This window comes from Dipodomys spectabilis, unplaced genomic scaffold, assembly GCF_019054845.1.
Source record: "Dipodomys spectabilis isolate Male_0828 unplaced genomic scaffold, ASM1905484v1 ptg000220l, whole genome shotgun sequence".
Lineage (NCBI taxonomy): Eukaryota > Metazoa > Chordata > Mammalia > Rodentia > Heteromyidae > Dipodomys > Dipodomys spectabilis.
The window spans coordinates 454893-477500 of record NW_024870897.1 but is presented as its reverse complement, the minus strand read 5'-3'; the positions used below and the strand labels follow the sequence as shown (position 1 = coordinate 477500).

At 40.9% G+C, this 22608-nt stretch overlaps 1 long non-coding RNA gene across 3 annotated transcripts; it reads right to left on the bottom strand.

Annotated features, from left to right (window-relative positions):
• Positions 1-3204: 3204 nt before the first annotated feature.
• On the bottom strand, positions 3205-21984 carry LOC122123100. Of its 3 annotated transcripts, none has more exons than XR_006150312.1 (3): positions 21951-21984; positions 21264-21337; positions 3205-3233 (listed from the first exon to the last, which is right to left on the bottom strand). It is a non-coding gene; the product is annotated as an uncharacterized LOC122123100 (long non-coding RNA). The 3 variants fall into 3 exon arrangements; XR_006150310.1 differs by lacking the exon at positions 21951-21984 and adding an exon at positions 21563-21661; XR_006150311.1 differs by lacking the exon at positions 21951-21984 and adding an exon at positions 21431-21555.
• Between the last annotated feature and the right edge of the window lie 624 nt (positions 21985-22608).

Here is a 22608-nt window from a genome sequence, read left to right as displayed (position 1 = left end):
TGTGCACTCATCTTGTCTTTGTGAGACTATATTCCAGGGCTCATATACAGTGCTCAATATAATTCAGGAGTCTTTCTGGCAGACAACTAGGGCACTGAACCTAATGAAATGTTCCACGGAGGGCAATGATGGGTCTATGATGCCTTTTCTAGTTTTCTGGAAGCTTTGGAAATCCAAGCACATGTTGTATATCACAAAGCTTCCAGTCATCTATGGCTGGTGAAACTCTTCTGATTTTGAAACCTTTGACCTCTCCTAGTTGGGCTCTGGATGACTAGGTTTTGGGGTTGAACACAGGGCCTGGGTGCTGGCAATGAGCTCAGAACAGAAGTCTAGTGCTTTACCATTTTGTGTCACAGCTTCACTTCTGCTTTCTCTCTCTGTGTGTGTGTGTGTGTGTGTGTGTGTGTGTGTGTGTGTGTGTGTGCATATTCTAGTCCTGGCGCTTGAACTCAGGACATGAGCACTGTACCTAGTTTCTCTTCTACAAGGATTGCCCTCTCCTACTTGAACCACAGAGGCACTTTAGGCTTTTTCCTAGTGATGTGGTCCTGAGAAATCATATATGCAAAACACTCTACCCCTAAGGCACATTCCCAGCCCTCTACTTCAGTTTGTTAGTGTGTATCTATCTTTTTTTTATTATTGTCGGTTGGAGGAGTGGAAAGCTGGCCCTGGGGGCTGTCTCTGAGCTCTTCAGCTCAAATCTTATTGCTCTACCACTTGAGCCACAGAGCCACTCCTGGTTTTCTTGTGGTTCATTGGAGCTAAGTGTCTCAAGGGCTTTCCTACCCAGGCTAGCGTTGAGCCATGATCCTCAGATCTCATCCTCCTGAGTAGGTAGGATGATCAGCATGAACCATAAGCACCCAGCTATCACTTCATGTTTCTTAGTGGTGAATTGGATATAATAGTCTCATGGAACCTTTTGTGTCTGAGATAGTTTGGAACCCAGATCCTCAGATCTCAGCTTCCTGAGAAGGCAGGATGACAGACCTCTGCTATAGAACCCTAGGCCGTGACACTCTGTTGCAAGAGGTTCCTTGGCTCCACGTGGTGAAGTGCTATCCATGAGCCCAAGAGGTAAGTGTCAGTGCTTAGGCCCTGAGTTCAAGGTTCATGACTGAGAAAAACAAAACAAAACAAAACAATTGTCTGCAGGAAACAACTCACTAGTCTTCAGTAATACATAATTTTGCCCCTCCCATGGGGACATATCTGAGTGTCAATATTCTTGTCTGCATAATCATCTCAGTTGTGGAGTTCTTACAAGGACAAGATGAAAGAATACACCCTTTGATGGACAAGACATATAACACTCTTTTTTATTCTGTCGTGAGGCTTGAATTTTTGGCCTGAGCTCTGTCCCTCAGCTCTTCAGCTCAAGGCTAGTGTTCTACCATTTGAGTTACAGCACCACTTCCGGTTTTCTTGTGGTTTATTGGAGATAAGGTTTTCACCGACTTTCCTGCCCGGGCTGGTTTTGAACTGCGATCCTCAGATCTCAGCCTCCTGAGTAGCTGGGATGACATGCATGAGCCACCGGTGCCTGCCTCCACATAACCCTCTTTACAGGGTTCAGCAAAGAGCATCTTGTGAAAGACTCATCATCCAGCACCCAATGCAGGACTCAACACACTGAACTCGGTGAAGGACTCAGCACATATCCTGTGCAGGATTCAGCACACAGCACCCTGTGAGGGACTCAGAACCCCAGGAAGGACTCATCACATAGCTGTATCCCACAAGCTGTCATTAGTATTAGGGTGCTTTCAACAGTATCACCATTCTTTCAGAAACACATCACAAACTGCACAAAGTTCACATCTAATCATTTAGAGGGGTATTTTTTTGGGGGGGGGAGTCACCCACAGGGATTGCACTAAAATGTTGGGGGTAATATCCTAAGATCTTTTGCTCAAGGCTAGAGCTCTACCATTTTGAGCCACAGCTCAGATTTTCACAGACATCCTGCCAGGGCTGGATTTTAAACCCACCAGTGTCAGGTCTCAGCCCCCATGTATCTTGGATGACAGGGGTGAACAAGCCAGCAGTATCTGGTTCCATGGCGCTTGGTTGCAGTGGTATACATCTGGCTATTCAGATTAGATTGCAGTTGTCAGCATCAGACACCCAGCTTGCTCTGTGATGAGGTATTTGAAGTCCTATTCTTATAGAGTTACAGTCACAACATTCAATCTTTTTTGGTGCCCATCCTGGGTCTTGAGTAAGCCTCTAGACACAGTCCCTAAGATTTTATGCTCAAAGCTAGTGCTCGACTGCTTGAGCGACAGCACAACTTCCGGATTTTTATGTGCATGTGGTAGTGAGGAATCGAATCCAGGACTTTGTATGTGCTAGCCATCACTATAGCACTGAGCCACAGGAGTGATGTGTATAAACAGATAAATGTGTAGATCGGCATATATATATGTCTACATATATATGTAGATGTATAAATATATATATATATATATGTATAAAACAAGAGAAAGATGAGTGTATATTATTAAATTACATAAATTATATTATTGCCAATTATTGAAAAATTATTCCTTCCATTTTTAAGTATCATGGTTGAATACATAATAAAGTATTAATTGAAAATTAGTCAATGTAGTGTAGTTGTTGTGTATAATTTTATAGTATACTCATACACTAACTACTAATTTAATTGTTACGTTTATAACATTTGTATGGATGTATTTTGGAATGCGTTTCTTAGAATCTCCCGCCAATCATTAGTGGCAGTCCCAGGATTTGACCTCCAGGCTTAAGTTGAGGTTTCGGCTATGGCTATCATAATAGCCAGCCAAACATCAGCATGTAAGATCATGTACACATTCTGGGCCTTGTCATTTAGACCCAGGATGGTCACAATGCAAAGCAAAAAAATGTAAAACCACCTTCTTGAACTTCTCTGTTTTATCTTTCTCCTTTTTATTTTTATTTTTTGCTAATGCCGAGATTTGAACTTGGGTCCTAGGATCCCAAGCTCAGCTGTGGCAGAGATGCCAAGACCTGAGTTCAAGACCCATGTTTGGCCAAAAAACATAATAAAATAAAGCCCTGGATGGAATTTTTTTGGAATTTTTTGGAATTTTTCTGGCTGGCATGGGATTTGAACTCAGGGTCTGGGTAACTCTGTGGCATTGTGGGTGAAGGGGAAGCTCTCGGTCCTTGAAGACAAGAAATTCAGACCAGTTCCCAGGCTCTGAATTGACGCCACAGCACTGGAAAAAATAATATTCATATATGATCACTGTTTACATACATGGGTTTAGTAAGTATGACATTTATTACCCTTATTTATTTATTATTATTACACATATAACATTTCATTTATTACATCCTATCACGAGTATATATTTGCATATGGATTATACATCATACTGAGACCCAGGATTTTTTTTTCAGGAAAAAAATGTGTCGAAAGTGGTTTCTTCCTACATGAATAAATTTTTGGCGATGCTGGGATTTCAACTCACGGCCTACAATAGCTAATCCATAAATGGGGTCACAGTCTTAGCACACCAGCCTCTGGCAATCTGAGCTGCCAGGAAGTTCTAAGGACCTGTGATCAAGCCACAGTAGTGCCCTATATATATATTGATAGATGTGTAAAAGGCTATATATATACATATATACACACACACACACACACACACACACACACACACACACACACACACACATATATACAGAGAATGGTTGAATGAAAAAGGGAAAAGTCCTGTAAGGAAGGAAGTGGTTTGATAGCAGAAGGAGAAAGACCTGGGAGGAGAAGAAGTTGAGGGAGGGCAGGAGGTAAAGGATGGCAACTGACGACCCATTCAAAGCAGTTCAGGCCTGTGGAGAGTGAAGAGGCCTGAAGAGAAGAAGGAACTGGTAGAAGGGAGAAAGGGAAAGACCTCAAAGGAAGTATAGTTCTGTAGTGGAAAGACAAAAGAAAGGGTAAAAAAGGCTGGCCCTTTGATGTTTGGAGTTTTGGATTTCATAATTTTGGGGGTTGGTGGTTAGGAGAACACTTATGATATTAAATGTGTCTCTATGGATTCTCTTGAACTATAGAGGTCTTAATTTTTCGAGACCCCCATCGAGATAATCCATTTGGATGGCATCAGGCCTTGGCCTCAGGGAAAAATCCTCATAGGTGAGAGTGTCAGCACTCAGGGTTGAGAGTCTACCTCAAGTGTTTGTCTCCGGAGGAGAATCATGGACAAAAAGTCATTTAGGGTCCTCTAGGGGTGTGTGGGCAAGCTTGTCAGCCTGATTGGGGATCCCCTCTGGAGGTCATCTGTTGCTTCCTTGGGAAGCCATCTGGGAACTCCTTGAGAGGTCATGCAGGGCTTCTTTGGGAAGCCATATGGAACCTCCTTGAGAGGTCATGTAGCCCTTCCTTGGGAAGCCATCTGGAACCTCATCAAGACTACATCTGCAACTTCCTTGAGAAGCCATCTGAGACCTACCCTGGAGGTCATCTGGAGCCTTCTCCTGGGGCCATCTTGGACTTTCTCCAGAGGTCATTTGGGGCTTCCTCAGGAGGTCATCTGAGACCTCTATAAAAGTAGTGATTGGGAAATAAGGGAAACCATGGACCTAAGTTTCTTTGGGCCTGGCTTACTTCACTTAATATAATTTTTTCCAAGTCTTTCCATTTCCTAACAAATGGGGCAAAGTCATTCTTTTTGGTGGAGGCATAGAATTCCATTGTGTATATATACTACATTTTCTTGATCCATTCATCTACTGAGGGGCATCTGGGTTGGGGCTTCCTTAAGAGGCAATCTAGGACCACCTCCTGAGGTCATCTGGAGCTTCTTTTGGAGGTCATCTCAGGTTACCTTGATAAGAAATATATGGCTATCTTCGGACATCATCTGGAACTTCCTTGAGAAGCCATATAGGATGTTATCTGTGGCTTTCTCAAGAGGGTTATCTTGAACCTTCTCTGGAGTTCATATGTGGCCTCCTTGAGTGGCCATCTGGGAGCTACTGGTGAGGTAATCTCAGCCTCATTGAGAGGACATCTGGGACCTCCTTTGGAAGTCATCAGACACTTCCTTGGGAAGCCATTTGGAACATCCATGAGAGGTCATCTAGGGCTTCCTAAGGAGGACATATGTGACATCCTCCAGAGGTCATCTGCGACCTCCTCAAGAGGCAATCTGGAATGTCCTCTCTGTCATCTGGGACCTCCTATAGAGGTCAACATTGAGAGATTTGGGGCATGTGGGTTAAGTGTCTGTGGCTATTGTTCTGTGTGTGCATGCTGATAGTTCTGTGTCCTGTATGACCCTCGGTTTACTCCTTTTCTCAGGATGGGAGAACAAGGCCTAAATTTGTCATATCCAAAAAATATTCTCCCCCAGGGTTACAGAATCCCTCAGAGGAAGATGCACTGATGTACTCTTTCTCCTATTCTTTGCCATCAGCACCTCTAATGTTAAGTCCTCCCATGCGAAATTTGGTTACTTGTACCATCCTGAGGTGGTACAGTATGGTATGTTACCCTTATTACCCTTGAGACGGGAACATGGAGGAGATGGTGGGCAGGTCCCCTTTTTAATATATGGTCCCTTTACAACTAGTGACCTGTATTACTGGAAACAGCAAAATCCATCCTTTTCAGAAAAAAAAAAACAACCAGGGCTCATTACCTCATTAGAGACAGTAATTTTCACACACACGCACAACTGGGATGAGTGCCAGCAAACTTTACAGATGATTTTCACCTGGTAGAAAAGGGAGTGAATACTGCTCAGTAACTTGAATGTGGTCCCTGGACCGGACAGTAGCTCCACTATTGAACCAGACCATTTGGATCAAGTCTTTCCCCAGATTTATCCAAGCTGAGACTAACAGCAATTGAGGTATGGAGGTGCTTACCAATTATTGCCAGGTTTGGTTAGCAGTGATACCGCAGAGGCTGGAAAGCCAGAAAGGTGAGTGAGATGGGAGAGTTCCCCAGCGAGTACCCTAATGCTTTTCTGAAACTTCTCCCAGAAGCCTATAGGACCTATAAGCCTATAGATCTTGAAGCCTTGGAGAATCAAAGAGCCCTAAATATGGCTTTTGTTAGTCAGCCCCATATCTTAGAAGAAAGCTTCAAAAGTTATAAAGTTTTGAGGGAAAGGTGTATTTTGAGTTGGAAGTGGTTGCCCAGTGGGTGTTTGACAACAGAGGTACCCTGGAAAAAAAAGAGTAAGAAGGGAGTTTGAGTTTTGGTAGGAGCACCAGAATAGGGATCAAGAAACCCTTGGCAAAGACAGTACAATTCATTTGCAAATGGCAGTAGGGAACCTCTAGGACTAGATCAGTGTGCTTATTGCAAGAAAAATGGACATTGGAAAAAGGAATGTCCAAGGGGGAGAAAGATTGAAAATGACAGGTTATGTAATCCCATTAACACCTGGAAAATGTGATTGTATCTCTGGAGAAACATGCAAAGGAGCTTGAGGCTCTGAATTCCAACTGTGTTTAATTTAAAAACAGCTGTATAAAATTAAGAAGAAATGTGACAAAGAAAAAAATTCACACACTTCTATCTCAAAACACAGTTTATAAAATACTGAATCTCCAATATGTGCTAAACAAAACCCACTAAGAGGTTAAAAGCAAATAGAAGAGAACACTGGAGAAACCAGAGAATTATTGACGTGAAGAAAAGCTTTGAAGATATAAATTACGAACTTGTGAGAGTCAAAAATGAGAAGAAAATCCTCAAAAGGAACCTAGAAAACAGTCAGAATTAAATGAAATTCAAGTACATTAGCCTGGGTGAGCATGAGGCAAGTTAGGGGACCACAGGACAGAGGCCAACAGAAGCACAAGACAGCAATGCTACCATCCTTGCTAACCACAAGTGAGGCCAAGAAGAGATACTGATGCTTCATTAAGAAATAGTGGACATAATAAAAGAGCTGGACCTGATATAAGAATGTATTAGCCTGAAGTACATGTTGATTATAAGCTTTGAAGAGTGTCACCAGATATTCAAAACAACAGAGAAAGAAGATAAGAATAGTTATAGAGAAAGACGAGGAAGTGCTATGTCATAGAAGATGAGGCCAAGAAAAGTGAACAGGAAATATCAGGCTCAAGAAAGAGATTGTTACTCTTCAGTAAGAGTTAAAGGACCACATGGTCTGATAAAGAATGCCGGGGAAAGGAAAAGAGCATTGGGAAGAAAAACAGAAGCGCTAAACAAACAGTTGAAAGATCTGTCACAAAAATACAGTGAAGTGGAAAACTAGAAAGAGAAACTACTAGAGTAAAAAGCCAAAAAGACTGCTGAGATCTTCACCATAAATGTAATGCAGAAATATCATGTCCCAATGGAACAGGTGGAGGTGGGAAAATTTACCTCTCAATAGCACCTTTGTGAACTTAAGGAAGGAGCTGAAGAGCAAGCAAAGGGGTTGTGAGAAGGAACAGCAGTTGGCCAGTCAAAGGAACTCTCATGTGACCCTGCCAAAACATTTGCAGGTTAAGGAGCACATTGAGAAGGAGAGTGGGATCATGAAAGCAAGTTTGAGAGAAAAGGAGGAGAATAAAATGGAAGAAGTATCCAAGGTTCAGAGTACTATACAGGAGTTAAAGAAACTAGAGACCCTAAGATACAGAGAAACATCTGAGCTGGTTAGGTAGCTTGAGAGACCACTCTAAAACCAACGGGGTCTCTAGAGCTACTAGTTCTTAAGATTAAAGGAAGAAGCAAAAACAGTGGTAATAAGTGTGCAAATTTTGAAACTAAACTTGGGAAAAATGCATACAGGCTTAAGCTGTCAGTTTATATGTAGATATTTGCACCAAGGTAAATTGCCCGAGGCTACTGCCTAAGACTGATCTGAAAACCAGTGGGGCCTCAGCCTGACAATCCTTTGTAATGTGTATAGGTAATTTCCAACAGGTAAAAGCTGAAAAGCTGGAACAAATGGAAAGAATTCATATGTGAGGAACCTCAGATGGTGAATTGGGCAAGTGGACTTCACAGAGGTAAAGCCTGGAAAGTATGGGTATTGGTATCTATTATAATGGTGGACACTTTTTCAGGCTGAGCTGAGGCATGTAATAATTCCTTGATTTGACTTACCCTTAGGTGTGGGGTCCGAAGTTGGCACTGCACTCATGGCCTAAGTTCTCAATTATTAACTAATGCCCTAGGAATAAATTGGAAGTTACAATCCATATATAGACCTCAGAGTTCAAGGCACTAGAAAGAATGAGTATGACCTTAAAGGAAACTTTAACTAAATTAAATACAGAGACTGGCCATGGCTACGTAAGTCTCCTTCACTTTGCTCTTCTTCAAGCAAGATGTAACCATTATGTTAAAGAATTTAATCCCTTTGAAATACTTTAGGATATACCACCCGCTTTGTTCCCTAATCTTGTGAAGGCTATATTAACAGAAATGTCTAACTACAAATTGCTGGCTTTACAACATATTCTTTTATGTACCTATCCTTTGGTAACCAAGGCCCACTTGCCGCCTAAGAAAAATTCCACCTGAGAAGGAGGGGCCAAGATGGCAATGGAACAGCAGGGAAACACCACAGCTCTCTCCAACCAAAAACAGTGTTTGGCTTTCAATGCTCTGTTTCACCAAGTGACACCCTCCCCCCCCCCAAAAAATGCAATTGCTCAGAGAGATATAGGAAGTGATAAAAGAAAAGGGAAAAACCTACACAGACAGTAAAGTGGGAAGACCCTTCCCCCACCCCTTGTTGTGATGGGGCTCTGTGCTGAGCAGCTTAAGTTGTGGGGATTCGTGCCAGGCTGCTTAAGTATCCTGGCTCTGACCCTCCAAAGACCACACACAGGCAAGCATCCCAAGGCTCCCAGAAGACTCCCAAGGTACAGTGCCAATCCAGAGAATACAAACAGAAATCTCAAATGCAGAGCCGGCATGAAGACTTCCCTCAGTGGCCCTGGCACGGCGCCTCTGCCTGGTTGGTGCAAGCAGCCCAATCCAGTCTGGAACAGCAGCAGCTTTCAGCAGTGGTGAATGACCCTAGACTCACACTGTGGTACTTCTGTCCTGCTGGTTTAAACAGCCTAGCCTAACCTGGAGCAGCAGCAGCAGAAACTGGCAGTGGCAGCAAACCACCAAGACTCCGGGCACGATGCCTCTTGGCACTAGCCCACAGGAACAGCCCAGACCAGCCCAGGGCGGCAGCGGTGGCTAAGGTGGCGACAGCTGCAGTGAACAACTCCAGACCCCTGGTGGTTTGTGCCTCTCCATACTGACCCACATAAGCGGCCCAGCCAAGCCAGAGGCAGAGTAGTGTCTAACACCTGACTCGTGGTGGAGTGTCTGGCTTGCATATGTGGCCCAGCTGATCCTGGGGCAGTGGCAGCAGCTCAAGCAGTGCATCAGTTGTGGCAGCAGCAGTGGCATCGACAGCGGCTGTGAACAACTACAGACGTGCAGTGGGGTGCAGCATCTCTCCATACTGGCTTGCATAAGCAGCTCAGCCCAGCCCATGCTGGCAAAGGTGGTGAACAGCCACAGACTTGAGGCAGTGTGTGGTGCTGAACTACCCCAGAAAATCCTCATGAACATTCTTGCCTGGGATGGCTTTAAAACTGAATACTCAGATGTGAGCCTCCTGAGTAGCTAGAATTACAGGCATTCCCACCAGCAGGGTCTTATTCTTGCAAACTCCCTAACTTTTTCTCAAATAGATCATTTGTTAGTTCATACAAGGAATTTAAGCAAATACAAGAGGATCGACATAGTACCCTGTATTCTATCTGACCATACTGGAATCAAACTGGTTCTCAATAACAAGGCATAAAGTAGATAAAACTTAAACATATGGAAATTAAACAACATTCTTGGAACAATACATGGGTTACAGAAGAAATTAAAGAAAAAATTAAAAAGTTCCTACAATTCAATGAAAATGAAAATACATCAGAAAGAAACCTATGGGACCCAGTGAAAGGAGTCCTGAAGGGCAAATTTATTGCTCTCAGCATGTATATCAAGATCAATAGAAAGCCTACGGATTGGGAGAAGAACTTCACTAGCCATACAACGGACAAGGGTCTCACATTTAAAATATACTTGGAACTCAAAAAATTAAATCCCCCAATAACAAATCCTCAAAGAAACAACTGCCCAATAAATAAGTGAGCTAAAGACTTAAACAGAAACTTCTCTGAAGAGGAAAGATGGATGGCCAATAGACACATGAAGAAATGCTCAACCTCCCTAGCCATAAAAGAAATGCAAATCAAAACAACATTGAGATACCACCTCACCCCAGTTAGAATGGCTAAAATCAAGAACTATAATAATAACAGATGCTGGAGGGGATGTGGACAGAAGGAAACCTTACTTCATTGTTGGTGGGAGTGTAAACTTGTTCAACCAGTTTGGAAGGTAGTATGGAGGTTCCTCAAAAGACTCCACATAGAGCTCCCCTATGACCCAGCAATCCCAATTCTGGGTGTTTACCCACATGATCACAAACAAGACCACACTAAAGCTACCAGCACGACTATGATTATTGCAGAATTATTTACCATAGCTAAGATATGGAACCAACCCAGATGCCCCTCAGTAGATGAATGGATCAAGAAAATGTGGTATATATACACAATGGAAGTCTATGCTCCATCAGAAAGAATGACATTGCTCCATTTGTTAGGAAATGGAAACACTTGGAAAAAATTATGTTACGTGAATTAAGCCAGGCCCAAAGAAACATAGGTCCCATGGTTTCCCTTATTTGCAATATCTAGTATATGTCTGAGTCAAGCAGAAAAGGTCAGATAAGGTGATGTTAGGGAAATGAACCCTAAGATATGCATTCAAATGTTTTTTTTTCTTTCATGCAATTGTTTCTAACACATTTATAAGAATATTTCTTTGTTGCTTTGTATGTCCCTCCCCCACAGTATAACCCCTGCTTTTACTGTATTTGATGTCGGTATAATTTGTGGAGGGGAAGGGGAAAAACAAATTATTTAAGTAAGGATACAGGTGGACCCATTGCAACAACGAGATATACAAGTCGTTATGTCGAAAACTAACTTTACAACTTTGGTGGGGGAAGAGGGGGAGCAGGGGGGATTGGTTGGGGGTCAGGGGGAGGATGGTAATGGATGTGAAGGTGAAACAAAGGAGGAGGCTACAATGCTTGATAAGAAATGTACTCATCATCTTGCCCATGTAATTGTAACCCCTCAGTACAGTATTTTCACAATAAAAATAAATTAAAAAATTAAAAAAAGAAAACATAGACCAAGTAAACAATGTTATGATGCAACTAAAACTGCTAGAGGAACAAGAAAAATTGAACCTAAAGTTGCTAGACAGAAAAAGAAAACTGAAATAAGAGCTGAAATTAATAAGATACAAAGAAAATTATTAATAAAATTAATAAAACAAAAAGCTGTTTAAAAAAATCTCAATAAAGCTGACAGACCACTGGCAAGAGTAATGAACAAAAGAGAGGAGACCCAAATCAATAATATCAGAGATACCACAGGAAAAATTACAACAATAATCCACTCAAAGCACTAGCTTTGAGCATAAAAGCTTAGAGACTGTGTCTAGACTCTTACTCAAGACCCAGGAATGGCACCAAATAAAGATAGAATATTTTTACTGCAATTATATAATGATAGCACTGCAAATATCTCATCATAGAGCAAGCCAGGAGTCTGTTGCTGACAGCTGCCATCTAACCTGACTTAGCCAGAGGTAAATGGCTCCACAGAACCAGATGCCACTGGCTCATTAACCCCTGTCATGCAAGATACACCGGGACTGAGATCTGACCCTGATGGGTTTAAAATCCAGCCCTGGCAGGAAGTCAGCAAAACTCTGAGCTGTGGCTCAAAGTGGTAGAGCTCTAGCCTTGAGCAAAAGATCGTAGGACAGTACCCCCAAACTTTCAATACAATCCCTGTGGCTGACTCCACCTCCTCCAAAAAAACCCCACCCCTCAAAATCATTAGATGTGAACTTTGTATGGTTTGTGATGTGATTCTGAAAGAATGGTGATACTGATGAAAGCACTCTAATTCTAATGACAGTGTGTGGGATACAGCTATTTGATGAGTCCTTTATGATGTGTTGTGTGCTGAGTCCTTTACACGGTGCATTTTTTTTATCTGGTTCTTATAAGAGTTCCACAAGTAAGATGATTGTGCAGATGAGAAATTTGAGGCTCAGATATATCCCCATATCAAGGCCAAAATTATGTATTTCCTAACTCTAGTGAGTTGTTTGGGTTTATTTTTCTCAGTCATGAACTTTGAACTCAGGGCCCAGCCACTGACCCTTCCCTGTTGGGCTCATCGCTAGCTCCCTATCACGTGGAGCCAAGAACCCCCTTGCAACAGAGTGTTACAGTCTAGGATCTGCAGCTTAGGTCTGTCATCCTGCCTACTGAGGAAGCTGAGACCTGACGATCTGGGTTCCAAACTATCCCAGACACAAAAGGTCCTAAGAGACTACAATCTCCTATTCACCACTTAGAAACACGAAATGGAAGCTGGGCGCCAGTGATTTGCACCTGTCATCCTAGCTACTCAGGAGCCTGAGAGCTGATGATCACAGCCCAAAACCAGGCTGGGCAGGAAATTCCTTGAAAGGTTTCTCTCCACTGAACTACCAAAAACCTGCCGGGGTGCTGTAGCTCAAGTGATAGATCACTTGGCTTTAGCTGAAGAGCTCAAGGACAGCACCCAGGCCTAGACATCAATTCCTCCAACTTCCAAGATTAGAAAGAAATAAACCTGAATTTGAGGGCTGGGAATGTGTCTTAGGGGTAGAGTGCTTTGCATGTATGAATCCCTGGGTTTGATTCCTTAGTACCACATCACTAGAAAAAAGTCTGAAGTGCCTGTGTGGCTTAAGTGGTAGAGTGCTATCCTTGTACTGGAGAAACTCAGGTACAGTGTTCAGGTCTTGATTTCAAGCTCCAGGACAAGTGTATGCACACACACACACACACACACACACACACACACACACACACACACACAGATACAAGAAGTGAAGCTGTGAAACCAACTGTTAAAGCACTGAGCTCCAGTTCTGAGCTCATGGTCAGCACCCAGGCCCTGTGTTCAACCTAGCCACCCAGAGCCTAACTAGGAGAGGTCAAAGGTTTCAAAACCTGATGAGCTTCACGAGCCCTAAATGACAGGAAGCATTGTGATATTAAACATGTGCTTAGATTTAGCAAGCTTCCAGAAACCTAGGAATACACCATTGCAAATAATGAAGATTTTTATTAGGTTCAGCTCCCTTGTTGTCTACCAGAAGGACGCTTGAATTAATTGTAGCAGGTTATTTCAGCACTGGAACATAGTCTAACAAAAAGACAGGATGAGTGCGGGGAACTTGGCCTGCCATGGGAGGTGGCACAAATGAAGGCTTCCTGTGAAAACAGCACTGGGAAGAAGAGATGGCTTGGGGTACAAAGAGGCCTTTTTCTCCTTTGCCTTCAGAGTCCAACCACACTCCTCCTCACTAATTGGCCTTGATGGAGTTGCTTGTTACACAACTGTACAAGAGTGAGGCCTTTTGTCTGCCTGTTCCAACAATGAGGCAGAGTTCCTTCAGCAGTCCCTGGTGCCGAGAAAACCTCAGGCTACAATGGGAACAGTGAGGGGAGCCCCGGAACATGCACTGTCTTGAAAGCACTGTCTCTGCTATGAAATCATTCTATTCAAAGCAAATTTCCTAGCTGGGTGCCTTTCATCTTAGGGACTCTGGACCTTCACCGATAAAAATACATCCATACATACATGGGGAGACATGGAGTCACTTGATTTTTTTGTTTGTTTCTTTTTAGGCAGGTCCGGGGGTTGTATTAGGAGCCTAGGCACTGTGCCTGAGCTCCTTTTGCTCAAGGGTAGAGTTCTGCCCTTGAGCCACAGCTCCATTCATGGAGATTTTTTATTCCTTTGATAACTTCGAATAAGAGTGCTGTGGACTTCCTGTCCAGGCTGAATTCAAACTGGCATTCTCTACCTCACAGATTCCTGAAGAGCTAGGATTAAAGGCAGGAGTAAATAACACCTGGCTTTCGTTTATTCTTGTTCTTTTTTTCATTGTGACAAACTGAAATCTTCACAGTGTCATGCTAATGGTTTGCATTTCGAAGTAAACTACCCAGGCCTGGAATTTGATTGCCAGGACTGCCACCTACAAATGGAGGGAGATCTTGAGAAAATCTTTCCTATTCATGTGAATGCTTAATGGATTGTTATAAAAGTAACAAATAAATTTGCAATTAGTTCATGATTCTCTTATAGAATGCCACACGAAAAATATTTTATTATGTCTTCCATTTTAGCTCTTTTGTATGATTCTCCCAATTAAAAAATACTGACTACTTTTACATTAATGCTACTTCATTAAATGGAGGCATAATTTAATAATAATTCATAAAATGTATAATTTAATATCCTCACATTTTCTCTCTCATATATATTGCAAACTACACATCTATCTATCTATCTATCTATCTATCTATCTATCTATCTATCTCTCACTCTCTCTCTCTGTCCGTCTATATATCTATATCCACATCTTTATCTATATCTATCAGCCATTACTATGGCTTGTTCCACAGAACTGGCTGGCAGCTCAGTTTGCCAAAGGCTTTTGTAGTACAACTGACCCTTTCATGAATTGGGCATTGTGAGCTGTGAATTAAAATCTCAGCATTGCCAGAAGTTTATATGTGGAGTCAGAAGACAATTTTGACACATGTTTTTCCTTCTCTGTGAAAGTCCTGGGTCTCAGTATGATCTATAATCCTTATGCAAATACATCCATGTGATAAAATGTAATAAATGAAATAAATATTATATATGAATAATACTAAATAAAATAAAAAACAAGGGTAATAAATATCATATGGAATAAACCCATGTACGTAAACAGATCTCATATACGAATATTTTTTTTTCAGTGCTGGGGCTTGAATTCGGGCCCTGGAAACTGGGCTGAAATTCTTGTCTTCAACGACAGTGCCACAGAGTTACCCAGACCTTGAGTTCAAATCCCAGGCCTGCAAGAAAAATGGTGCAAATTCCAAGCCAGAGCCTTGATTTTTTTGGCCAGGACTGGGGCTTGAACTCAGCTTGTGACAACTCTGCGTCAGCTTCGATCATCCTAGGCTGGGGTGCAGCCTCTGGACACACAGCCCATCCTGAGATCCTACGACCAGTGTTCAAATCTTTGGACTGGCAAAAAAGGAGAAGTGCTGGGAAAGAAGCTCAGTAATAGAGTGATTGCCTTGCATGCATAAAGCCCAGGGTTCGATTCCTCAACACCACATAAGCAGAAAAAAGCCAGAAGTAGCGCTATGGCTTAAGAGGTAGAGTGATAGCCTTGAGCTGAAGAGTTGAGGTACAACACCAGAGCCAGAGTTCTGGCCCCTAAACCGAAAAAAAAGAAAAAAAATGCAGAGGGGGAAAAAAAGGAGAAGTACAAAACTGGGAAGTTCCAGAAGGTGGTATTACATTGTTTTATCCTTTGCATTGCAACCATCCTGGGTCTAAATGACAGGGCCCAGATAGTGTACATGACCTTGCACTGCTGAAGTTTGGTGGGCTATCAGGGAAGCCATAGCCCAAACCAACAACCTAGGCCTGGGGTGCGAATCCCAGGACTGCCACCTATGAATGGAAGGAGATCCTAAGAGACACATTCTGATATACATCCATACGAATGGAATGTTGTAAAGTAATAATTACATTAGTAGTTAGTTTATGATTATATTATAAAATTATACACAATAATTATAGTACATTGACTAATTTTCAATTAATACTTTGTTATGTATTTAACCGTAATATTTAAATAAATGAAGGAATAACTTATCAATAATTGGTAGTAATATAGCATATAAAATTAGATAATATACAGACATCTGTGTCTTGTTTTATACATATATATGTGCTTACATACATATATATATATATATGTAACAATCTACATATGTATTTCTACATTTGTCATTCCTGGGCTCAGTGGTAGAGGGTTTGCCTCATATATATGAAGCCTTGGGTTCAATTCTACACTATCACATGCACAGAAAAATCTGGAAGTCTCATGGCTGCTTGTTTTAAAACAAATACACATTAAAACTTTTAAAATCATATGGAATTTATTCTTAATGCAAGAATTACAATCACAATTCACCACACAACAGAGCACCCAAAATTATGCAAGAAACACTATTTTCCCCCAAATCCCAATATCTCCAAAGACTTGAATTGTTGGGAACGTTAACACACCACTTTCCCCACTAGATAGATGAACTCAGAAAAACTCAACAGAGAAAATGGAGATCTAAAAAACTGCATAGATCTGGGCTGGGATGTAGCTCAGTGGCAAAGCGCTTGCCTAGCAAGTGCAACGTCCTGGGTTTGATCCCCAGTACCAAAAAAAAAAAAAAGAAAAGAAAAGACACACACACACAAAAAAAAAAAACTGCATAGATCAACTAGATTTAACAGACATCTATGGAATATTCCACCCAGCAGCATCAGAATATACGTTTTTCTCAGCAGCACAAGGAATATTTTCCAAAATAGACCACACTTTAGGCCACAAAGCAAACTTGTCCAAATTCAGAAACATTGAAGTTATACCTTGCGTTCTCTCACACCACAAGGGAATAAAATTAGAACTCAACACCAAAAGCCACCAAAGAAAATCGTGTAACACATGGAGGCTGAACAACACACTGCTGATTCACGAGTGGGTCATGGAAGAGATGAGAAAGGAAATTCAAATGTTCATGATATTCAACAACAATGAACATGCAAATTACCAGCTTCTCTGGGTCACAGCAAAGGCAATACTCAGGGGAAAGTTTATAGCTCTGAGTTCCTACATCAACAAATTGGAGAGATCTGAAACCAACAATTTAATGAGACATCTGAGCTTTCTTGAAAAAGAGGAGCAAGATAAACCCCAATCCAGTAGATGGAAAGAAATAATTAAAATTAAATCAGAATTAAATGAATTAGAATCCAAAAAATATAGAAAGAATCAACAAACCAAAGAGTTGATTCTTCAAAAAAATTAATAAAATTGACAGACCCTTAGCAAATCTTATCAGAAAAAGAAGAGAATGCACCCAAATAAATAAATGCAGAGATAAGAAACAACCAAGATACAGAACATTATAAGGGAATACTTCTCAAAATTTTATGCTAATAAGTTTGAAAACTTGGCAGAAATGGGACTTTTCCTAGCAAATACTGACATGCCAAAAATGAACCAAGATGAGTTAAACCATTTTAACAGGCCCATATCAAGGATTGACATAGAAACAGCAATAAGAGACTTCCCATCTAAGAAAAGCCCAGGACCAGATGGTTTTTTAGTGGAATTCTACAAGGCCTTCAAAACAGAGCCGACACCAATATTTCTCCAACTCTTAAATAAAATTGAAAGAGAAAGTTCACTACTGAACTCATTCTATGAAGCTATGATAACCCTCATCCAAAAACCAGGCAGGGACTCATTAAAGAGAGAGGACTGTAGACCCATTACTTTGATGAACATTGATGCAAAACTCAACAAAATTTTGGCCAGTCGTCTTAAACAACGCATCCAGAAAATCATACACCACGATCAAACAGGATTCATTTCAGGGATGCAAAGCTGGGTCAATATTCGCAAATCAATTAATATAATTCATCACATAAGCAAGAGCAAGGATAAGAACCACATGATTATCTCAATATATGCAAAAAAAAGCATTTGAAAAGATCCAACACCCCTTTATGATGAAGGTTCTGGAAAAATTAGGAATCCATGGAACATTCCTCAATACAATAATGGCTATATATGACAAACCTACAGCCAGCATTATACTTAATGGTGAAAAACTAAAGTCATTTCCTCTTAACTCAGGAACAACACAAGGATGTCCACTATCACCACTTCTCTTCAATCTAGTATTAGAATTCTTATCTACAGCAATAAGACAAGATGCAAACATAAAGGTGATCCAAATAGGGAAAAAAGAAATAAAACTCTTCCTCTTTGCAGATGACATGATCTTGTATTTAAAGAATCCCATAGACACCACTCCCAAATTACTCAAGTTGATTTAAAACTTTGGCAAAGTAGCAGGGTATAAAATTAACCCCCCAAAATCAATGGTTTTTCTGTATGCCAACAATGAGTAAAGTGTTGCTGAAATTAGGAAAGCAACTCCATTTGTAATAGCCCCACAAAAAAATAAAATACCTAGGAATTAACTTAACAAAGAAGTGAAGGACTTCAATGATGAAAACGTTAAAAACGAAAAAGGAAATCAAAACAGAACTTAGAAGTGGCAAAAACTCCCATGCTCCTGGATTGGAAAAATCAACATCGTGAAAATGGCAATACTTCCCAAGGCTATCTACAAATTCAATGCAACACCTATCGAAATTCCCACCTCATTCTTCAAAGAAATAGAAGAAGCAATCCAAAAAGTCATATGGAACAATAAAAGAACCCGAATAGCTAAAACTATCCTCAATAGAAAGAACAGTGCTGGAGGAATATCAATACCAAATTTCAAACTCGACTATAAAACCATAGTAATCAAAACAGCTTGCTACTGGCACAAGAACAGACCTCAGAAGCAATGAAATAGAATTGAAAACCCAGAAATGAACCTACAGACCTATAGCCATTTAATCTTCAATAAAGGGGCTAAAAAAATAAAATGGAAGAAAGACAGCCTCTTCAGTAAATGGTGCTGGCTTGGTTAACTACTTGTAGAAAACTAAAGCTAGATGCTTATATATCACGCTGCATGAGAATCAACTCCAAATGGATCAAAGACATCAGAGTCAAAGCAGACACTGAAAACATTACAGGATGGAATAGGAGAAACCCTTTGTCTCCTTGGCACAGGCTGAAATTTTCTTAATAGAGACCCAGAAAGACAACAAATTAAAGAAAGGTTGGACAAAATGGGATTACATGAAATTGTAGAGCTTCTGCATGGCAAAGGACATAGCTTGCAAGATCAATAGAAAGCCCACGGATTGGGGAAGATCTTCACTAACCATACAACAACAGACAAGGGTCTCATATTTAAAACATACCTGGAACTCAAAAAATTAAATCCCCCAACAACAAATCTTCAAAGAAACAATTGCCCAATAAATAAGTGGGCTAAATACTTAAAGAGAAACTTCTCTGAAGAGGAATGAAAAAGGGCCAATACATACTTTAAGAAATGCTCAACCTCCCTAGCCATAAAAGAAATGCAAATCAAAACAACATTGAGATACCACCTCGTCCCAGGTAGAATGGCTATAATCAAAACTCTAATAACAACAGATGCTGGAGGAGATGTGGACAGAAGTAAACCCAACTGCACTGTTGGTGGGAGTGTAAACTTGTTCAACCTCTTTGCAAAGGAGTATGGAGGTTCCTCAAAAGACTCCACATAGAGCTCACCTATGACCCAGCAATCCAACTTTTGGGCATTTACACAAATGTTCACAAACAAGACCACACTAAAGGTACCAGCACGATATGTTTATTGCAGCATTATTTACCATAGCTAAGATATGGAACCAACCCAGATGCCCCTCAGTAGATGAATGGATCAAGAAAATGCGACACACACACACACACACACACACAATGGAATTCTTTGAGTCCATCATAAAGAATGACATTGCCCCATTTGTTGGTACATGGAAAGACTTGGAAAAAATTATATTAAGTGAAGTAAGCCAGGCCCAAAGAAATATAGGTCCCATGGTTTTCCTTATTTCCAATAAATAGTATATGTCTGAATCAAGCAGAAAAGCTCAGATAAATTTATGTTAGGGAAATGAACCCTAAATATGTACTCAAATGCTGTTTTCTTTCATGCGATTGTTTCTAACACAGATTTGTTTCTAACAAAGATGATATCTTTGTTGCTTTGTATGTCCCTCCCCCATTGTATAACCCCTGCTTTCACTGTATTTGATGTTAGTATAATTTGTGGAGGGTAAGGGAAAAAACGAATCGTTTAAATAGAGATACAGGTGGAAATATTGCAACAATGAGATGTACAAGTCGTTATGTCGAAAACGAACTTTACAACTTTGGTTGTAAAGTTTGTGGGGGGTGATTGGAGGCTTGAATGGGGGGATAGGGGAAGGATGGAATGGGAAGGGGAAACAAAGGAGGATGCTACAATGCTTGATAAGAAATATACTCATTATCTTGCCCATGTAATTGTAACCCCTTTGTACAGTATTTTCACAATAAAAACAAATAATAATCTAGAAAAAAAATAATTACAATCACCATTACTATGCCAAGAAGCTAGGCTTAACACCTTTATAACTTTTAAAAACATCCTAATTGTAGAACATCATTGAAAGCAAGTTACATTATACAAATAAACTTTTTAACCCTCTTTTGAAGGCCATTTTAATTTTAATTTTAACACATACAAGGGGCAGTTTTAGCAATACTAATCAGATCATCACATCACTCATTTTAACCATCATGTTTTCAGGGTCTATCTGCAGGGAAAAGGGACAGAACAAAGCTGGGCAACTCAGCCCCTCCTATGGAATGTGCCTGCACCCAATCTGACTCTTTAAGGTTAGATGAACTGCGTTTGTGCCAGCTTGCCCTCTTTTACCATGTGTGGACTCCTCCCAGGGCCAGTCCCACCATCTATGAAGCACCCCACCCCTGGGTCGGTCCCACCATGCATGACCACCTTAACTACACTTCTGCCTATTCAGCCTCACCCCTAAATATAGATCTTAGGTAGTCTTCTAAATTTTCCCTTTTTTGGGGGGTAGGGAGGTTTGAATAAAATACAGTTTTAGACAGACAGAACATGTCATGTTTTGTAACAGTGCTAAATTGACCTTTCCATTTAAATTTTTAATATTTATCCTGAAATTTTAGCCAAGGGAACTAAATCCCAAACTGCCAAAGCATTTAAAAATATTAAAATTTAAAATAACAGATTTTCTAATTTTTACCTTAAAGAATCCTTAAAAAGCCATTTAAAACAATGTGAAAGTTTTTTAAATTTTTAGTAATGTCTAAACCTCTTAACCTTTTACATTTTAAACTTAAATTCACCCAATTTTTACAGCATGTTGACAATTTTTATCTTGAACATGTTTACAAACACATAGAAAACACACAGATCTTAAAGCGTGCATAAATCAAAATCAGTTTTACATAGATTTTTTCAAAGTTTTTTTAACAAAAATTTAAGAAAGTATTTTTTTAAACTAAGTACCTTTGTTAAGCTTCATTTTCCCAGGGCTCGCTTGTTTAGCAAGGCAATTCATCAACGGATCTTTTGAATCCCACCTGTTGGAGAAGGGCTGGTTGAAGGGGTCACCTAAAATTAAACTGGCCTGAATTTTATCCAATTTTAGACAAGAGCACTTTACAAATTGTTACATTGTCAGGACTCGCTGAAAAATCCAAACCAGGTACATAGCCTTCCACACTCTCTGCTCAGGCAGCCTCCACAAGGAGAAAATTCAGCCCAAGACCTGAAAGGAACCAGACTAGTCCAGCAACCTTACATACCTCACAGTGACGCGAGCCTAGCAGGTCTGTGGCTGAGCCCAGCCAGAGGCTAGAACTTTTATTTCCTCAGAGATGTTCAAATAAATAACAAAAATATAAATAAACACAAAAACCAAGAATCCACACTTAAAACAGGTACCAATTCTAAAACAGAACTAGACAACAGCCAAAAGCAGAGTTGGGGACTAATGGGCCCTCAGTTCATTCCTACTAGAACTGCGCCATTCTCAATCAGCAAGCTGAATTCAGAAACTGCTGAGTGAGCTGGCCACCCTCACCCAGAATTTCCCCACCTCAAAAATAGAACAGAAACGACACCAAAGTAAACAAGACAGACAAGTGGCCACAAAGACAAAATCAGATCTCCATGAATTGGGCAACATCTTACCACCAGAGGATTTCTTTTTTTCTTTTTTTTTTTTAGATTCCTGCAAATGTTGATCCAGAGGCCTTCCAAGGTGGAGGAGAATTCTCAGTCATCTTGGGGCAAGGGAAAAAAGACCCTGGAAGCCATCCCCTCAGACTGACAGTCTCCCCCCCATACTCAGACCCTCTGGGCCAAGGCCCGAGGCTAAGATCTTGCTGGTGGCACTTGGTGGTCAGTGGCAGATTCATCTGGCTTAGAGTTTTCCCTGCAGGCCCCTTTCAAAGTTATTGCTAGATCCTGCAGGTTCTCCCTTCCCCCACTGCCTCCTCTTCTAGAGAATAAGTCAACCTTTGATGTCATCCTAAAATTCCAAAATATTAAAACGGGAGAGCGGCTGAGGTGAAAGGAGCGTCTGGCCACCCCATTCGGGGGGCTCCAGGATGCCCGCTGATCCGAAAATGAAAGTTAAATGAACAAGGAAAGGAAAGAAAGAGAGGCGCTGAATTAAAATGGCAACTACAAATGAGACAAAGAGAGCATGCATGTTGATCTCGAGCTCGAATCCACCCCTAAGCCACGGTTGTGGAGGCCAGACGAGTTCCTGTCCCATAGGATGGCGGAGGCCGATGAGTCCCTACCCGGGAGGTGGATAATCTACCCTTAACCCAGAGTAGCAGAG